Source organism: Bombina bombina, chromosome 3, assembly GCF_027579735.1.
Source record: "Bombina bombina isolate aBomBom1 chromosome 3, aBomBom1.pri, whole genome shotgun sequence".
Classification (NCBI taxonomy): Eukaryota; Metazoa; Chordata; class Amphibia; order Anura; family Bombinatoridae; genus Bombina; species Bombina bombina.
Genome location: NC_069501.1, coordinates 561345779 through 561359801, shown reverse-complemented (window position 1 = coordinate 561359801; position 14023 = coordinate 561345779). Strand labels below are relative to the sequence as shown.

Sequence of the window (14023 nt, the reverse complement as noted above, 5' to 3'; positions counted from 1 at the left end):
CATGCTCTATCTGAATCGCAAAAGAAAACATTTGGGTTCATTGTCCCTTTAAGTTACAGAATATTAATTCTAGCTTCTCAAGGAACTATGGAACAAGAACAATTTGCTAAAGCAAGAAAAGAAATTAAAGAATGTTTATGAGAACACAGTTTTATTTTAATTAATTTATGGAGGGTTATGTTTTAAATGTATAGTTCCTTTTTTTTAACCCATTGAATGCAAAAGATGACACTGTGTAGTTATCTACACTCCCTGCTATGTGCAAATTGAGAAAGGAAAGTGCATGGGACAGAGAAACTTCAGGGGCTTAAACTGCTGTTTTGGCTGAAGGGGGCCTTCAGGGTTAAACTGCACCTATTTGCCCTTCTGTTTGACTTACAGTGAAAAGTGACCTACATTAAAATTGGGAGACTACCCTCTTTCAAATGAAGGGTCACTTGTTACCCTAGGTGTGAGGTCATCACTGCAATAAATGGTGACATCCCCTCTGAATTAATTATAGTAGTTTGAGGCCAAATTTTGTAAATAAGAGATCACATGCCTCTTTAATTGGGAGGTGATCATCATTAGATAAGCTGCTCAACAAGACACAAGGGTGGTGTTTGATAAGGGAGAAGAGGCTCCTCAAAAATCCCTCCCTCTGACCCAATTTTCCTGCAAACTACTGCCCCATATCACTGCTTCTGGTAGCTTCAAAAGTCCTGGATAAACTAGTTTTCGATCACCTAACCAACTTCTTTTCATCTAACTCATTGCTTGACCCCTGCAATCTACCTTCCGTCTCCAACACCCAACTGAGACTGCCCTCACCAAGGTTACTTACGATCTTCTTTCTGCTAAAAACAACTGCCACTATTCTATACTTATCTTATTTGACCTGTCTGCTGTCTTTGACACCGTAGACCATCCCCTTCTCCTACGGACTCTCAGCTCCCTTGGGCTTTCTGACACTGCCCTCTCCTGGATCCAATCGTATCTCTCTAATAGGTCTTTTTCTGTCTCCTTTGCTGGTGACTCCTCCTCTCCATTGCCTATATCTCTTGGAGTACCTCAAGGCTCTGTTCTGGATCCACTACTCTTCTCTATTTATACTTCCTCACTGGGTAAACTTATCAGTAGCTATGGCTTCAACTATCACATCTATGCTGATGATACTCAGATCTGATCAGCCAATAGAATGCAAGCTCAATCTGATTGGCTGATTGGATCAGCCAATCCGATTGAACTTGAATCTGATTGGCTGATTCAATCAGCCAATCAGATTTTTCCTACCTTAATTCTGATTGGCTGATAGAATCCTATCAGCCAATCGGAATTCGAGGGACGCCATCTTGGATGACGTCACTTAAAGGAACCTTCATTTATCGGGTAGTCGTCGGGGAAGGAGGATGTTCCGCGCCGGAGGTCTTGAAGATGGAGCCGCTCCTCGTCGGATGGATGAAGATAGAAGATGCTGCTTTGATGAAGATGTCTGCCGGTCCGGATGTCCTCTTCTGCCCGGATAGGATGAAGACTTCTGCCGCTCCGGATGTCCTCTTTTGGTCCATCGGTGCCCGGCAGGGTGAACACGACTCAAGGTAGGGAGATCTTCAGGGTGTAGTATTAGGTTTATTTAAGGGGAGTTTGGGTTAGAGTAGGGGTATGTGGGTGGTGGGTTGTAATGTTGGGGGGTGGTATTGTGTTTTTTTTTACAGGCAAAAGAGCTGATTACTTTGGGGCATGCCCCGCAAAAAGCCCTTTTAAGAGCTGGTAAAAGAGCTGGTTACTTTTTAATTTAGAATAGGGTAGGGACCTTTATTATTTTGGGGGGCTTTTTTATTTTATTAGGGGGCTTAGAGTAGGTGTAATTAGCCTAATATTCTTGTAATCTTTTTTTATTTTTTGTAATTTAGTGTTTTTTTTTTTGTAATTTAGTTTAGTTTATTTAATTGTATTTAATTGTAGGTACTTGTAGTTAATTTATTTAATTTATTTATTGATAGTGTAGTGTTAGGTTTAATTGTAACTTAGGTTAGGATTTATTTTACAGGTAATTTGGTAATTATTTTAACTAGGTAGCTATTAAATAGTTAATAACTATTTAATAGATATTGTACCTAGTTAAAATAAATACAAAGTTGCCTGTAAAATAAATATAAATCCTAAAATAGCTACAATATAAATATTCGTTATATTGTAGCTATATTACGGTTTATTTTACAGGTAAGTATTTAGCTTTAAATAGGAATACTTTAGTTAATAAGATTTAATTTATTTAGTTAGATTAAAATTATATTTAACTTAGGGGGGGTGTTAGGGTTAGACTTAGCTTTAGGGGTTAATACATTTATTATAGTAGCGGCAAGGTCCGGTCAGCAGATTAGGGGTTAATACTTGAAGTTAGGTGGCGGCGATGTGACTCCTCCTCTCCATTGCCTATATCTCTTGGAGTACCTCAAGGCTCTGTTCTGGATCCACTACTCTTCTCTATTTATACTTCCTCACTGGGTAAACTTATCAGTAGCTATGGCTTCAACTATCACATCTATGCTGATGATACTCAGATCTGATCAGAACAGCCAATAGAATGCAAGCTCAATCTGATTGGCTGATTGGATCAGCCAATCCGATTGAACTTGAATCTGATTGGCTGATTCAATCAGCCAATCAGATTTTTCCTACCTTAATTCTGATTGGCTGATAGAATCCTATCAGCCAATCGGAATTCGAGGGACGCCATCTTGGATGATGTCACTTAAAGGAACCTTCATTTATCGGGTAGTCGTCGGGGAAGGAGGATGTTCCGCGCCGGAGGTCTTGAAGATGGAGCCGCTCCTCGTCGGATGGATGAAGATAGAAGATGCTGCTTGGATGAAGATGTCTGCCGGTCCGGATGTCCTCTTCTGCCCGGATAGGATGAAGACTTCTGCCGCTCCGGATGTCTTCTTTTGGTCCATCGGTGCCCGGCAGGGTGAACACGACTCAAGGTAGGGAGATCTTCAGGGTGTAGTGTTAGGTTTATTTAAGGGGAGTTTGGGTTAGAGTAGGGGTATGTGGGTGGTGGGTTGTAATGTTGGGGGGTGGTATTGTGTTTTTTTTTACAGGCAAAAGAGCTGATTACTTTGGGGCATGCCCCGCAAAAAGCCCTTTTAATAGCTGGTAAAAGAGCTGGTTACTTTTTAATTTAGAATAGGGTAGGGACCTTTATTATTTTGGGGGGCTTTTTTATTTTATTATGGGGCTTAGAGTAGGTGTAATTAGCCTAATATTCTTGTAATCTTTTTTTATTTTTTGTAATTTAGTGTTTTTTTTTTGTAATTTAGTTTATTTAATTGTATTTAATTGTAGGTACTTGTAGTTAATTTATTTAATTTATTTATTGATAGTGTAGTGTTAGGTTTAATTGTAACTTAGGTTAGGATTTATTTTACAGGTAATTTGGTAATTATTTTAACTAGGTAGCTATTAAATAGTTAATAACTATTTAATAGATATTGTACCTAGTTAAAATAAATACAAAGTTGCCTGTAAAATAAATATAAATCCTAAAATAGCTACAATATAAATATTCGTTATATTGTAGCTATATTAGGGTTTATTTTACAGGTAAGTATTTAGCTTTAAATAGGAATACTTTAGTTAATAAGATTTAATTTATTTAGTTAGATTAAAATTATATTTAACTTAGGGGGGGTGTTAGGGTTAGGGTTAGACTTAGCTTTAGGGGTTAATACATTTATTATAGTAGCGGCGAGGTCCGGTCAGCAGATTAGGGGTTAATACTTGAAGTTAGGTGGCGGCGATGTTAGGGAGGGCAGATAAGGGGTTAATACTATTTATTATAGGGTTTGCGAGGCGGGAGTGCGGCGGTTTAGGGGTTAATACATTTATTAGAGTAGCGGCGAGGTTCGGTCGGCAGATTAGGGGTTAATAATTGTAGGTAGGTAGCGGAGACGTTGGGGGGGGCAGATTAGGGGTTAATAAATATTATGTAGGTGTCGGCGATGTTAGGAGCAGCAGATTAGGGGTTCATAGGGATAATGTAGGTGGCGGCGGTGTGCGGTCGGCAGATTAGGGGTTAAAAATTTTTATTATAGTGGCGGCGATGTGGGGGGACCTCGGTTTAGGGGTACATAGGTAGTTTATGGGTGTTAGTGTACTTTAGAGCACAGTAGTTAAGAGCTTTATAAACCAGCGTTAGCTCAGAAAGCTCTAAACTACTGACTTTTTTTTGCGGCTGGAGTCTTGTCGGTAGAGGGTTTACTGCTCACTTCAGCCAAGACTCTAAATACCAGCGTTAGGAAGATCCCATTGAAAAGATAGGATACGCAATTGGCGTAAGGGGATCTGCGGTATGGAAAAGTCGCAGCTTGAAAGTGAGCGTTAGACCCTTTCCTGGCTGACCCTAAATACCAGCGGGCGGCCAAAAGCAGCGTTAGGACCCCTTAACGCTGCTTTTGACGGCTACCGCAGAACTCTAAATCTAGGAGATTGTCAGTTAACTCGAGTGATTTCTCACTCGCACAGCATAAACTGTGCGATTAGAGAGGTATAGGGGCTGGGTTAGTACAGCGCCTGCAGGCACTTACGAATAAGTGCAGAGGGGTATGCCAGGCATCTAGACTACTGCATGTGCGGTTTACAAATTTTTTTTTTATTTTTTTTTAAACACAGTCTGGCTTGGATCTTTTTTGGCTGAGTAATTAAATATAATTTTTCCAATAGGTGGGCTATTGGAAAAATTATATTTATTCAGCAAAAAAAAAACTTTCTTCTTTTGTCTCTGGGGGTTCACATGTGACTGTGCGCATATGGAGGAGCCTCCACTGTAACAGTGTGATTGTTCTAACAGTGTCAAATGCCTCATACAGTAGAACTGGCTTTATGATGGAGGTTCTGGTGACTCTAAAGAGGCCCTTAATATCCCTCACTATACAAATATATCATAAGACCAATCATTTTAAAGAGGAGGTCTCATCATTCAAGCAAAGGGTTTACTGTCCTTATGGGTGTTTTACTATGCTAAGTAAGTTAGGACAGGGGTAGAAGCATGCATACTTTGTCAAAATATGTTAATTCACCCTTACGTGAAATCAGAATTTTGTATAATTTTAAAAATGTATCTGACAATTTTATGGTTCAATATTTTATTTCTACTCGTTCTCTGCATAGATAATAAAAAGTGACCTAAAATACTGGGTTTGATTAAAAGTAGAGCACAATTGGTGCAAAAAATAATGCAAAATCTGGTACTACAAGTGGATGCTTAAATATTTTAACCAAAGCATCTTAACGAGGCTGAAACGTTTTTAGCGCACCCTATACTTTTAATGGATAGTGCAGGGAGCCTTATTAGTGCACTCTTTGCTCTCATAAAATACAAGTGGTGAGTTTTGTGTTGTGCTCAAGTAAAATCAAGAATACCACTATAAAATGTAATGCTTTTTAAGACCTGAAGTAAACTATAACTAAAAATAGCACAGCACAGAACTACATGAAGAAAATGAAGAACTTCACTACTTGTGCACCAATGGCTGAGTGCATCCTCGGATTAGCGATATCTTAACCCCCCCCCAATATTAGTCTATTATGTTAGTGATTTAGGGCACCCACGCTATAGCACATGCAAATGTTAGTGCACCCTACACTATTGCTCAAGCGCTAAAAATACCTTTGGATTTGTAATATGACTGCAGAAAAAGAAGCTCTACTGATTTCTCCCACAATTTCATATTTCTATAAACTATTTATTTTAAAAAGTGCTTAGTCTGCTGAAAAACTCAATTTTTGTTTTGTGTGGATACCCTCAAACAAAAATGGGTGAGGTACCTTTACACTGTGTGTATGATGATTAGTATTTAAATGATCATATTGATCTGACTGTTCTGAACAGCAATAGAGCACTTCCCGGTCAAGTGCAAACATCGCTAGAAATAATCTTTTTGCGTTCGTTGGGTTGTGCTCGTATTACAAGTTAAAAGTAAAATGTACGAACGAAACCTGACACCCGCTAACTTCCAGACTTTGCAATAGCGCAAACGTGTTAACGTATCCTCCCCATGGAAGCCAATGGAGAGCGCAGAAGAGAAAACCTAACATCTATCACTTGCGTGCTAACCCGACAGAAGTTATTGATATTTCACATTCCAATGTTCTTCACATGCAGAACAATGTTATTTTTATTGTAAATACATATATATATATATATATATATATATATCTGTATATACCTATACCTGTATATCTATTCCTATAGATATATAGGTATAGATATCTAGTTTACATTAACATTAACAAAGAAATATATTAAAGAAATATATACTTAATAATAAAAATTAAAACATTTTTAATGTGAAGAACATAGAAATTTAAAATAAGCGTATCACGTTTTGCGATTTAGGTGTCGGGTTAGCGCACTTGAAGAATTGCTAATCTCAAAAAGTGTTTTTGAAATACTTAATATTAAAAAAATATTAGTAATTATTTAAAATTATTATAAATACTGTAAAAAATATATATTCCATGGATTATTTAGAATATTCTACATTATCTTTAATAATTATGATTTGTTTTTAATATTTTATAAGTATTTACAATAAAAACTAAATGTATGCTTACCTGATAAATTACTTTCTTTTACAAAGATATGACGAGTCAATGGATTTCATCCTTACTTGTGGGATATTAACCTCCTGCTAACAGGAAGTGGCAAAGAGCACCACAGCAGAGCTGTATATATAGCCCCTCCCTTCCCCTCCACCCTCAGTCATTCGGCCGAAGGTATAGGAAGAGAAAAGGAAAGGCTAAAAAGGTGCAGAGGTGACTGAAGTTTACAAAAAAATAAAAATAAAAACTGTCTTAAAAAGAACAGGGTGGGCCGTGGACCCGTCATATCGTAAAAGAAAGTAATTTATCAGGTAAGCATAAATTTAGTTTTCTTTTACAAAGATATGACGAGTCCACGGATTTCATCCTTACTTGTGGGAAACCAATACCAAAGCAATAGGACACGGATGAAAGGGAGGGACAAGACAGGAACCTAAACGGAAGGCACCACTGCTTGAAGAACCTTTCTCCCAAAAATAGCCTCAGAAGAAGCAAAAGTATCAAATTTGGAAAATTTGGAAAAAGTGTGAAGGGACGACCAAGTTGCAGCCTTACAAATCTGTTCAACAGATGCACACAACCCTAGTAGAATGAGCCGTAATTCTTTCAGGAGGCTGCTGTCCAGCAGTCTCATATGCCAGGCGGATGATACTTCTCAGCCAAAAAGAAAGAGAGGTAGCCGTAGCTTTCTGACCCCTACGCTTTCCAAAATAAACAACGAATAATGAAGATGATTGACGTAAATCCTTAGTTGCCTGTAAGTAAAACTTTAAAGCACGGACCACGTCCAAGTTATGTAACAGACGCTCCTTCTTAGAAGAAGGATTAGGACACAAGGAAGGAACAACAATTTCCTGATTAATATTCTTATTCGAAACAACCTTAGGAAGGAACCCAGGTTTGGTACGTAAAACCACCTTATCAGAATGAAATATGAGATAAGGCAAATCACACTGTAATGCTGAAAGCTCAGAAACTCTTCGAGCAGAAGAAATAGCAACCAAAAACAGAACTTTCCAAGATAATAGTTTAATATCTATGGAATGCATAGGTTCAAACGGAACCCCGTGCAGAACTCGAAGAACTAAATTCAAACTCCAGGGAGGAGTAATAGGTCTAAATACAGGCTTAATTCTAGATAGAGCCTGACAAAAAGACTGAACATCTGATACATTTGCCAAACGTTTGTGAAACAGAATTGACAAAGCTGAAATTTGTCCCTTTAAGGAACTTGCTGATATCCCTTTCTCCAATCCTGCTTGGAGAAAAGACAAAATCCTAGGAATCCTAACTTTACACCATGAGTAACCCTTGGATTCACACCAATAAAGATATTTACGCCATATCTTATGATAGATTTTTCTAGTGACAGGCTTTCTAGCCTGTATCAAAGTATTGATAACTGAATCAGAGAATCCTCGCTTCGATAAAATAAAGCGTTCAATCTCCACGCAGTCAGTTGCAGAGAAATTAGATTTGGATGTTGGAAAAGCTAGGCTGAACAACCAAGGTACTGCCAAGGCATCTATCAGTTTGGCCTGAGGATCCCTTGACCGGGATCCATATCTTGGAAGCTTGGCATTCTGACGAGATGCCATCAAATCCAATTCCGGTCTGCCCCATCTGAGAATCAATGAGGCAATTACCTCCGGGTGAAGTTCCCACTCCCCCGGATGAAAAGTCTGTCGACTTAGAAAATCTGCTTCCCAGTTCTCTACCCCTGGGATGTAGATCGCTGACAGATGACAAGAGTGGGCCTCTGCCCAACTGATTGACATATGCCACATATGTTATGTTGTCCGACTGAAATCTGATGAATTTGGCCGAAGCCAACTGAGACCACGCCTGAAGCGCATTGAATATTGCTCTCAGTTCCAGAATATTGATTGGAAGTAGAGACTCCACCTGAGTCCAAACACCCTGAGCCTTCAGGGAATTCCAAACTGCATCCCAGACCAGAAGGCTGGCATCTGTTGTCACTATCACCCATGAGGGTCTGCGGAAACAAGTCCCCTGGGACAGATGATCTGGCGACAACCACCAAAGAAGAGAGTTTCTGGTCTCTTGATCCAGAATTATCTTTGGAGATAAATCCGCATAATCCCCATTCCACTGACCGAGCATGCACAGTTGCAGTGGTCTGAGATGAAAGTGAGCAAACGGAACAATGTCCATTGCCGCTACCATTAATCCGATTACCTCCATACACTGAGCCACTGATGGCCGAGGAATGGACAGAAGTGCTCGGCAAGTATTCAAAATCTTTGATTTTCTGACCTCCGTCAGAAATACTTTCATGGCTACCGAGTCTATCAGAGTTCCCAAGAAAGGAACCCTTGTCTGTGGAACAAGTGAACTCTTCTCTATGTTCACCTTCCAGCCGTGAGTTCTCAGAAAAGACAACACTGTGTCCGTGTGAGATTTTGTCAGATGATATGTTGACGCCTGAATCAGAATATCGTCCAGATAAGACGCCTCCGCTATCCCTTGCGGTCTGAGAACCGCCAAAAGAGACCCTAGAACCTTTGTGAAGATTCTGGGTGCTGTGGCCAAAACGAAAGGAAGAGCCACAAACTGATAATGTTTGTCCAAGGAGGCAAACCTTAGAAATTTGATTAGACACTTGAGGTCCAAAATGGGTCTGAACGTTCCCTCTTTTTTGGGGACCACAAATAGGTTTGAGTAAAACCCCTGTCCCTGTTCCAATTTTGGAACAGGACAGATTACTCCCATAGTAAAAAGGTCTTTTACACAGCGTAAGAACGCCTCTCTCTTTATCTGGTTTGCAGATAATTTTGAAAGATGAAATCTCCCTCTTGGGAGAAAATCCTTGAATTCCAATTGATAACCGTGGTTCACTATTTCTAGTGCCCAGGGATCCTGAACATCTCTTGCCCAAGCCTGAGCAAAGAAAGAAAGTCTGCCCCCTACTAGATCCGGTCCCGGATCGGGGGCCACTCCTTCATGCTGTCTTAGGACCAGCAGTGGATTTTTTGGATTGTTTACCCTTATTCCAGTCCTGATTGGGTCTCCAGACTGACTTAGATTGGGAAAAATTCCCTTCCTGCTTTGTGGAAGAAGACGAAGCGGGGGTCCTCCTTTAAAGTTCCGAAAGGAACGAAAATTATTCTGTTTACCCCTCATTTTAACCGACCTATCCTGAGGTAGGGCATGGCCCTTACCTCCTGTAATATCAGAAATGATCTCATTCAATTCTGGCCCAAAAAGGGTCTTACCTTTAAAGGGAATAGCTAAAAGCTTATGTTTTGATGACACATCAGCAGACCAGGATTTGAGCCACAATGCTCTACGTGCTAAAACAGCAAATCCTGCATTTTTTGCCACTAATTTAGCAATTTGAAAAAGCGGCATCAGTAATAAAAGAATTAGCTACCTTAAGAGCCTTAATTCTATCTAGAATGTCATCTAATGGAGTCTCAACCTTAAGAGACTCTTCTAGAGCCTCAAACCAAAAAGCTGCTGCAGTAGTTACTCGAACAATGCAAGCCGTAGGTTGTAAAAGAAATCCCTGATTAACAAATAATTTCTTTAGTAGACCCTCTAATTTCTTATACATAGGATCCTTGAAAGCACAACTATCCTCAATGGGTATAGTAGTAGCTAGGGAAGATATAGCTCCCTCTACCTTAGGGACCGTTTGCCATGAGTCCCGAATGGTATCTGATATAGGAAACATTTTCTTAAAATTAGGAGAGGGAGAAAACGGTATACCTGGTCTATCCCATTCCTTACTAATAATTTTCGAAATTCTCTTAGGAACCGGAAAAACATCAGTGTAAGTAGGAACTTCCAAATATTTATCCATTTTACACAATTTCTCTGGAGGAATCACAATAGGATCACAAACATCCAGAGTTGCTAAAACCTCCCTAAGCAACAGGCGGAGGTGTTCAAGCTTAAATTTAAATGACAGAGTATCCGAATCTGTCTGAGGCAAAACATTCCCTAAATCAGAAATTTCACCCTCAGACAGTAATTCCCTGATCCCCAACTCAGAGCACTGTGAGGGAACATCGGAAATAGCTAATAAAGCATCAGAGGATTCAATATTTACATTAATACTTGACCTACAGTGTTTACCCTGCAACACTGGTAATTTAGACAATACCTCTGTAAGGGTAGTTGACATAACTGCAGCCATCTCCTGCAGAGTAAAGGAATTAGACGCACTAGAAGTACTAGGCGTCGCTTGTGTGGGCATAAAAGATTGTGACACTTGGGGAGAATTGGATGGCATATCCTGATTCTCTTCAGACTGAGAATCATCCTTAGGCACACTTACTTTATTTAAAATATGCTTATTACATTGTAAAGCCCTTTCAGTACAAAAGTTACACAATGTTAGAGGGGGTTGCACAATAGCTTCTAAACACATAGAACAATGAGAAACATCAATGTCAGACATGTTGAACAGACTAGTAATACCACAAAAGTCGTTTAAACACTTATTTATAGCATAAAAACATAATTTATGTAAGAACTTACCTGATAAATTCATTTCTTTCATATTAACAAGAGTCCATGAGCTAGTGACGTATGGGATATACATTCCTACCAGGAGGGGCAAAGTTTCCCAAACCTTAAAATGCCTATAAATACACCCCTCACCACACCCAAAAATCAGTTTAACGAATAGCCAAGAAGTGGGGTGATAAGAAAAAAAGTGCAAAGCATATAAAATAAGGAATTGGAATAATTGTGCTTTATACAAAAAAATCATAACCACCACAAAAAAGGGTGGGCCTCATGGACTCTTGTTAATATGAAAGAAATGAATTTATCAGGTAAGTTCTTACATAAATTATGTTTTCTTTCATGTAATTAACAAGAGTCCATGAGCTAGTGACGTATGGGATAATGACTACCCAAGATGTGGATCTTTCCACACAAGAGTCACTAGAGAGGGAGGGATAAAATAAAGACAGCCAATTCCTGCTGAAAATAATCCACACCCAAAATAAAGTTTAACAAAAAACATAAGCAGAAGATTCAAACTGAAACCGCTGCCTGAAGAACTTTTCTACCAAAAACTGCTTCAGAAGAAGAAAATACATCAAAATGGTAGAATTTAGTAAAAGTATGCAAAGAGGACCAAGTTGCTGCTTTGCAGATCTGGTCAACCGAAGCTTCATTCCTAAACGCCCAGGAAGTAGATACTGACCTAGTAGAATGAGCTGTAATTCTCTGAGGCGGAATTTTACCCGACTCAACATAGGCAAGATGAATTAAAGATTTCAACCAAGATGCCAAAGAAATGGCAGAAGCTTTCTGGCCTTTCCTAGAACCGGAAAAGATAACAAATAGACTAGAAGTCTTACGGAAAGATTTCGTAGCTTCAACATAATATTTCAAAGCTCTAACAACATCCAAAGAATGCAACGATTTCTCCTTAGAATTCTTAGGATTAGGACATAATGAAGGAACCACAATTTCTCTACTAATGTTGTTGGAATTCACAACTTTAGGTAAAAATTCAAAAGAAGTTCGCAACACCGCCTTATCCTGATGAAAAATCAGAAAAGGAGACTCACACGAAAGAGCAGATAATTCAGAAACTCTTCTAGCAGAAGAGATGGCCAAAAGGAACAAAACTTTCCAAGAAAGTAATTTAATGTCCAATGAATGCATAGGTTCAAACGGAGGAGCTTGAAGAGCTCCCAGAACCAAATTCAAACTCCAAGGAGGAGAAATTGACTTAATGACAGGTTTTATACGAACCAAAGCTTGTACAAAACAATGAATATCAGGAAGAATAGCAATCTTTCTGTGAAAAAGAACAGAAAGAGCGGAGATTTGTCCTTTCAAAGAACTTGCGGACAAACCCTTATCTAAACCATCCTGAAGAAACTGTAAAATTCTCGGTATTCTAAAAGAATGCCAAGAAAAATGATGAGAAAGACACCAAGAAATATAAGTCTTCCAGACTCTATAATATATCTCTCGAGATACAGATTTACGAGCCTGTAACATAGTATTAATCACGGAGTCAGAGAAACCTCTATGACCAAGAATCAAGCGTTCAATCTCCATACCTTTAAATTTAAGGATTTCAGATCCGGATGGAAAAAAGGACCTTGTGACAGAAGGTCTGGTCTTAACGGAAGAGTCCATGGTTGGCAAGATGCCATCCGGACAAGATCCGCATACCAAAACCTGTGAGGCCATGCCGGAGCTATTAGCAAAACAAACGAGCATTCCCTCAGAATCTTGGAGATTACTCTTGGAAGAAGAACTAGAGGCGGAAAGATATAGGCAGGATGATACTTCCAAGGAAGTGATAATGCATCCACTGCCTCCGCCTGAGGATCCCGGGATCTGGACAGATACCTGGGAAGTTTCTTGTTTAGATGAGAGGCCATCAGATCTATCTCTGGGAGCCCCCACATTTGAACAATCTGAAGAAATACCTCTGGGTGAAGAGACCATTCGCCCGGATGCAACGTTTGGCGACTGAGATAATCCGCTTCCCAATTGTCTACACCTGGGATATGAACCGCAGAGATTAGACAGGAGTTGGATTCCGCCCAAACCAAAATTCGAGATACTTCTTTCATAGCCAGAGGACTGTGAGTCCCTCCTTGATGATTGATGTATGCCACAGTTGTGACATTGTCTGTCTGAAAACAAATGAACGATTCTCTCTTCAGAAGAGGCCAAAACTGAAGAGCTCTGAAAACTGCACGGAGTTCCAAGATATTGATCGGTAATCTCACCTCCTGAGATTCCCAAACTCCTTGTGCCATCAGAGATCCCCACACAGCTCCCCAACCTGTGAGACTTGCATCTGTTGAAATTACAGTCCAGGTCGGAAGAACAAAAGAAGCCCCCTGAATTAAACGAAGGTGATCTGTCCACCACGTTAGAGAGTGCCGAACAATCGGTTTTAAAGATATTAATTGATATATCTTCGTGTAATCCCTGCACCATTGGTTCAGCATACAGAGCTGAAGAGGTCGCATGTGAAAACGAGCAAAGGGGATCGCGTCCGATGCAGCAGTCATAAGACCTAGAATTTCCATGCATAAGGCTACCGAAGGGAATGATTGAGACTGAAGGTTTCGACAGGCTGTAATCAATTTTAGACGTCTCTTGTCTGTTAAAGACAGAGTCATGGATACTGAATCTATCTGGAAACCCAGAAAGGTTACCCTTGTTTGAGGAATCAAAGAACTTTTTGGTAAATTGATCCTCCAACCATGATCTTGAAGAAACAACACAAGTCGATTCGTATGAGACTCTGCTAAATGTAAAGACTGAGCAAGTACCAAGATATCGTCCAAATAAGGAAATACCACAATACCCTGTTCTCTGATTACAGACAAAAGGGCACCGAGAATCTTTGTGAAAATTCTTGGAGCTGTAGCAAGGCCAAACGGTAGAGCCACAAATTGGTAATGCTTGTCTAGAAAAGAGAATC

General features: G+C 39.6%; 1 protein-coding gene across 1 annotated transcript in view; it reads right to left on the bottom strand.

The window, feature by feature from the left end:
* Positions 1-14023, bottom strand: part of HIVEP3 (HIVEP zinc finger 3) — a 609889-nt gene that overhangs the window by 51413 nt on the left and 544453 nt on the right. The window lies entirely within an intron of this gene.